We start from the raw sequence: 7,291 nt of genomic DNA, 5'->3' as shown, positions 1-7,291 counted from the left end.
AAAACACCAAATCCCTGGGAGCTTTCATCAAGGGAGAGATTCAATGGGAAGCATGAGTCCTGTGGCTGTGCCACGACTTCCCTGCGAGCAGTCAGGCAACCGTGGGCTCTGGAGGAGCTGAATTCTCCTGTTTGGGTCTGACCTGGGGCTCCTCACTCCCAGCCTTTTTTAAGAGGTTTGGGATCCAAATGCATTCCAGTAAACTTTTCCTTAAAAAAAAATCCTCAATTTTCCAGACTTACCACATAATTTGGGGTTATTAAATGAGGCTTACTGGTGGTCAGATGGCACAAGAGCACATCAGGTGCCATCCTGCTTTTTTGGTTGAGGTGATGCAAGGAGGTGACACAAGGAGGCACCAAGGGACCATCCAACACAACCAGCTGACCTGACACCATCAGTGCTGGTCTTCAACTGGCAGATACCTCAGAACATCTCCTCTGCCTGCCTGCTCTCAGCCGGGCTTTCTCTGAGCCTGGACATGTGAGCAAGGGGCAGCAGAAGGCGGAGAAAAAACTTCCTCCCTCCCTGCACTTCAAACCCCTGCCCAGGATTTTCCAGCTGCAGCCTGTCCCTGACACCTGGAGAAAAGCAGAAGGGAGCCAAAGGGAAAAACAAAGGAGCCCTCTCCAAATACATCGGGCCAGTTGTGTGCTGGGATGAGAGGGAAAACCCTTGCTGGCTCGAGCCCCCTTCCCATCTGCTCCACGGAGGGGACTGGCCGAGGCAGCAGAGCATGAGATTTGATTACAATTATTGTCTTAACGCAGAGCTGAAATTGTTCCGAGCATGCAGAGCTTATGGGAGTAGGCAAGCATCCAAAATAACCTTTGGGCTGGAAACTCCCTGACAAAGGGACGGCACAAAGCGACAGACATCAAAAAGTCCTCCCGCGTCCACATCCCGTCGAGTGGGGTTGTCCCTGCCGGTCTGTGACCTCCTCCATGCAGCTCCTGCCTTCTCACCAGCCTTGGCAGACACTCTGCTTGCAAGGAGGGAAAAACCACATTTATGGCTGAGGGACCATGGACTAGCTCAGCCCGATTAAAGCAAAGCCAGTGGCTGCCGGGCTGGGCTTCTCTCTGCAGTCAGTTCTGAGCTGGTGCAAAATGGGTTCAACTGCAGCACTCAAGTGTACAGCCCGGCTCTGTAAAGGGGTTTAGATGCCTAAGCAGCAGTTAGGCAGTCTGGTGGAGTCCCACACAGCTCCTGGGGTCAGCACAAGTTTCTTTACAGAGACAAAAACAGCTTGATTTGAATGCACATTGCTGCAAACTCCTACAGGGCTCTTTGCGCTGAACAGCACCTGCAGCTGAGGGGGTGAGAAGCCAGATGCATGGGGGCGCACCACCTTCTCTGGCCACTCCTTTTTCCCCTTAAACTCCAGAAACTGGAAGTATTTACTACCCCCTTGCCTCTCATTAAATAAACCCAACTTCCTGGAGGCCGTGCAAAGCTTTTAGTAGTTAGCAGTGCACGGTGAATTAGGAATAACAGGTTTGCTGGCTGGAACCTACCCCGCTGTACATCCTTGGCAAGCCCATGCACGAGCCGGATGGGTTTTGTCTCCGAGGAGGTTGCCAGTAGCACAGCAGGACTTGGGGAGCGCTGGGGGGGCTTACACCATAATCAGCCAGTGTGCACACAGCTTAGGGGGCTGGCTGTTGGCATGCATGAAGCGGGATTTGATTTCTCCCCCGAGTCTCGCTAATACCCAGATACTGCGAAGGAATCTAAACTGCTTACGCTATTCCAGGTGGGCAAAGCGCTGTGTAGGGTAAGAGCCCACATAAAGTCAATCCAGGAGAATTAACTGTTTCTTCTGGCTGTTATATCCCGCCTAATTCTAAATCCTCCAGGAGTTATTTTGCCACAACATCTGTACAACGAGCTATAAAATTCCTACTGCACTGACTTGGCCATGGGTACCCCCGTGAAGGAAATCTACTTAAAGCACCCTTCAGAGCAATTCAGCATTGGAAAGGACAAGGATAAGCTGCAAGCAGGTCGCACTGGTACTGCTCTGAGTTTTGAATGAAAGTCCCTCTCAGCGCCTTCATGCTAAAGGCTTATTTTTGTGAATCTCGAGGAAGGCACAGCCATATTCCCTCTTTAAGCTCTCTCCTTCTGAACCACATTTTCTCCTGGTACTCAGAAGAACAAATGACAGTAAGACGCATGAAACCTCCGTGACCTTGCCAAGCATGAACCAGCCTCCCTGCTGGGAAAGGTTCTAGGAAAGGAAATCTGGGACAATGGAAGCAGGTGCTGCCAATATTCAGTTCTAATATTTCTGTCAAGTGCAACATGTTTTTGTTAGTTTTACCACTGCGTCAGACCTGTGAGCCCTGCCCACTGTGCCCAAGCTCTTCTCGGAGCAATCCCACACCGTGCCAATCTGCTTAACCCCCATTTTATTGTATATCTCTACAACTCTAAGCGGTCAGAGAAAGCCCTGTCTATCAGCTATAAATACTCAAAATCTCAAAGATATTTTTATATGTTTCAGGACTTTATAATTCTGTTTATGCAAGTACCAGGCCAGATTTCCTCATTTTGTAGGCATAAGAAAATATTTTTTGCTTGGTTCAATAAAACCATTTGTATTCATCTCTACTGATTCCACTATTGTTTTCCCTTGCTCAGCAAGATGTATATTACAGTCTGTTTAATTGTGTGTTTGATCTTTACTACTTAACCAGATCTATTTATCATTACAATGCATCAGTACATTATAAAGCTTTCAGGCACATTTATCAGCATAACAAAGCTCCCACTACATAAGAGTCCTCCAGGGAAATAAAGCAACAACGGCAAATACTTTAATGCAATTCACTTAACAGTACAAATATTTGTAATTACAAAAATCTTTAAGTGTGCTTCTTCCATAAATGGCACATTTTTCTTAAAATTGCTTTCATAATGTGGTAGTGCCTCCCATTTATGCAGTTTATAGTTTTCTGACATTGCAGAAAGCAAGGCCAAGTTAGCTGGTTTGTTGTATTTTCCCTTTTGCTAATGTGAAGGCAGAACTCGCATTTGCTGAAGTGCTATTGAGAATTTGGTTACACCTAATAAAATGGGACCATTTAAAAAACACTAGTGTGTGATTAATAACTGCTATAAATACATTACAGTGTGAATGCAATGTTACAGATTGCTGCAAGCCACGTGTGAACTAAGTCTAAAACAATCAATTAACCATTAATTGTGATGTCTGTTAATCATTGATTAACCTGTTATAAATAACAAATACATTGCCCTTGCTGTAAAATGGGACCACCAGGCTATATTGCAAGGCTATTCATGTTTTTCACGCCTATCAAAGAAAAATGCTAGTTGTCAATCTGTTGTAATTTTGGTACCATTTTTATATATTTAACATTCTTGGTCAGCATGTTGTTACTTCAGTGGTAGGTAATATTTTTGCTTTTGTCTCATAGCAAGTGATTGCAAATTGAAGGACATCCCAGGAAGCTATCTTTTACAGCTGAAAATTGTCATGCCACAAGGAAGGCCTGGGGATATTTGTTTTATCTTATCACACAGTGAGTTATTTTACAATTGTCTATTGTCAGGGTAGGGGCCAGAAGCATTTTTCAGGCCTCCAGCTAGCCTTCCAACTGCAGTGAAGTCTCCAGGCAGTGGCAACAGGACACTCACCTTCCCCAGACCCACCACACAGTCAAAACAGACAGAATTCCTCTAGGCCACAAGAACTAAAAATTAAATTATGAATACAAATATTAGACCACCAGCACTAACATTCTGAAGTTAAGTACTCAAAAGGTAGCAAAATCCAGACTGCAGATATTTTGTGAAACCTCAGCATGGCCACATGAACATGAACACTCTGATCCTGAAATGCCAAGCATCGTGCTCTATTTTCCATAGCATTATATGCTATATAATATATATATAATATACGTATATAGTGCACATAATATATATTATATACAGATATTGTATAGTGTATATTATTGTACATAGTACATCTATAGTGTTGATATGTACACTGTACAATATATACAATATATACATTATATAATATATATAGAATATACATATATACACTATTATATAGTGTATATAATATATGTATATATTATACATATATTATACATATATAGTGTATATAATATATATATATATATTATATATATATTGGTCTTCCATTCAGAAGACCAGTGCTCCATTAATAAAAGACTGGTTAAAAATCTGCATTGTGCGCTGTTTCTGTTTGGATCTGATGCTATTGTGTGGTGTATAACCATTGTTACTGCACCTAATTTTAACACGTAGACATTCTTTAACATCCAGTCTGCAAAACACAGGGAGAAGCAGAAGAAATCTACTTCTGCCCATGTTTCTCATTGTTCCAGAATGGGAAATTCCCACTGCATTCTAAAACATGGTATTTCGGATCAGTGTTTTGGAATAAAACAGATTTTCTCCTCTTGAAGGACGAGGGAGAGGGAGGGAAATGCTACTGATGGCTGCTGCAGGACCAGGATGTGCAGCTGATGAGTTTCATGTCCCAACAACTCTGAGGAAGAGGCACAACCACCCCAGCTGAGGTTAGCAGAGCAGTGAGGTGCCCGGCCATAAGCAGTACTGTGAGGGAACAGGATGAGGAGGTCAGGGCAGGCCTGGACGCATGAAAGCTCTCTGAACGGAGACAGCCAAAGCAGTGCTGTCGCCACAGAGAGGAAGAGAGGGAACTAGAAACTTCCCTGCAAGGGCCCCTGAAGCTACTGAGAAAAGAAGAAACCAGCCCCTCATGGAAAGCTGTAACTTGAGACATCTCCAGGCAGCGAAAGCAGCAGGATGTATTCCACAAAATCTCAGAGTGTCAGGACAACAAACAGCATAACCCGCGCACTGGCTTTGAAAAACATCTAGGGGGTCTCTGCTGCCCTTCTGGTTTTTCACCTGCCTTCACACTTGTGCCTGGAAAATATTTGGAGTGGGGACTACTCCCAAATATTTATTTACGTATTTCTATATACAAAAATGTGTTTCTAGAGCCTCTCTCCCAAACAGGTGCGAAGTCTTCGAGCCTTCTGTGACTCAAAAAGGGAAACAGCACCCGGACTCCAGTTACTGGGCCAGCCGACACTGCTTTCACCCCCTGTCCCTCCTGGCTGTTCACTCCATTATCCTCTTCATACTCCTTGCCACCTAGCGGCATGCCTGGCCTGCTTCTAGTCCTGTGAGAAAGGGAGCAAGGAGGCAGCAGCACTGGCACTATGGATCCTGAATGTAGCGGGAAACTGAGTGGAAAAACCCGCATGGGGCAGCCCAGGGCCAGGGTGCAGGCCTGATGTGACCCATGGAGTAGTGAAGGGGCCTGGAGGCAGGAAGGAGGGCAAATGGCGGTGGTGGGCTGGGAACAAGTGCAGGGCATAGGCCTCACCGCAGCCAAAGGTGTGGGTTGGTAGGGCATGGGGGCCCACACAAGTTAGATGGGACTGTGCCATATCACACTGGATTCTCCCCTCACATTTAACATATTTAACTTAGAGCAAGGCCCAGAGCACAACTGCTCTCTCCCAATGCATTCATCCAGGTGGAGGCAGCAGCAGGCAAGCTTTTGCTCCCTGGGCTGAGCAGACACAGCATGTCCAGAGCCCTGGGACAAATACAATCAAAAATACATTTTAAAACTTAATGTATCATTTAGAGATGTCCTAACAGAAACAGCAGGGCTGCTGACTGAGAGCAGAGTGGCCCAGAGTTGCTTTCAACCTGTTTTTCAAAGACAGCACCAGCTGTCAGAGAAGTTTCACCTTCCCTTCTGGGGTCAAATTTTCTGTGGGGTATAGGTGTCTGGAGACAGAGGGGATAAGAAGCAATACACACAGGTACTTCTTCTGGATAACATTTCATTCCTACAGTGTACATTTCGTAAGCAATGAAGTCACTTTGAAGCTAGAAAATAAGATTCATTGCCATGAGAAGCTTATACCATACACACTTGGATCTGTAGAGACTGCCACTGGTTTATTCTATTTTATCTTTGAGCACTTAATCGAGATGATTGTATGTGTGAAGAGCTATTCCTCCTCAGCTTTCACTTAGGTCACCAAAGAGAAGCAGAAGAGGAAGCACAGAGAGGTAACTAGATATAAAAGCAGTCACCATCTGATGGCTAGTCAATGGCCTTTTCTGAGGGGAACAGGCAGCACCTGCTTAGATCTGAACTCACAGCTGTCTTCACAAACTACTGCAAATCCCTGGTAGCTCTACTGCCAGTTAATCACAGATGAAAACTAAAATGCACCGGGAATTGCATCAACACCAGAGACCTTGTACAACTTCCAGCAGCACTGGACATACTGCATGAACAGAGTTCTCCAAATGGTGAGGTTTGGTCCCAGAGCCTGTGGCATCACGAAACACGTACACCAGTGACATGCTTTGTTCCTGTGTGCATGTGAAAATCCAAGTGGGAGAAATGTGGCGATCCAAGAAGTACCAATCTAATATTGGTCTTAAATAAAAATCCCTTAGGATTTTATTTTTCTGTAAAATGGGATCAGATCTCATCTACTAGTTACGTGATGCAAAATCATGTCTTCATACTTAGAACTTACAGAGTTAGAAAATAAGCATTGAGTCACAGTGGAGATTTTTCATCTCTTACCTGTGCTTCTCAGAATAAAAGGCTGTATCCTGTGCTTACAATGGCTGGTCTGTGGAAGGAAAAAAAAAAAAAAAAAAAGTTATTCAGAAAATGAATTCTTGGAAATCTCAACAAACCGTTTCAAAGGACAGGCTTTCAACTTCTTTCTTGGAATGGAAACTGATGGCCTTGTAGCTAATTACAAATGGCTATCATTTAGACGTAAAAATAAATGTATCACCATAACTTCTTCATAACATGATAAAAACATTTCACATACGTTAGACCTTTAAAAACATGAGAAAGCAAAGTGATGGCAAACCCATACTAAAAAGAACTTGGAAGTACCCTGACAGTTTTAGTATAAAAAACACTGATAAAGATAATGGCAAAATTCTTTCTGGAAAACACCAAGAGCAGATTCTCTTTCTATTGTGGTTTAAGCGTGGTAAAATGCAGCACGGACTGAACTTGACACCAGGGCTCCACATTCTACTGAACAACAAAGGGAATTTAATGGGATTTACTGTGATGCTTTTAAGGGTGCTGAAGAGCCAGCGCTGCTGCTTGCTCCATTCCTGGAGATGGGAACATGCTGCAGAGCTGGCAGCTGTGTTGGAGGCAACTGGCTTGAGAATTTAATAAATTGCATCGGGTGGGACTTTC

The sequence above is a fragment of the Anas platyrhynchos genome, chromosome 4 (genome assembly GCF_047663525.1).
Source record: "Anas platyrhynchos isolate ZD024472 breed Pekin duck chromosome 4, IASCAAS_PekinDuck_T2T, whole genome shotgun sequence".
Taxonomy (NCBI): domain Eukaryota; kingdom Metazoa; phylum Chordata; class Aves; order Anseriformes; family Anatidae; genus Anas; species Anas platyrhynchos.
Note: the sequence above shows the minus strand (reverse complement) of the source record.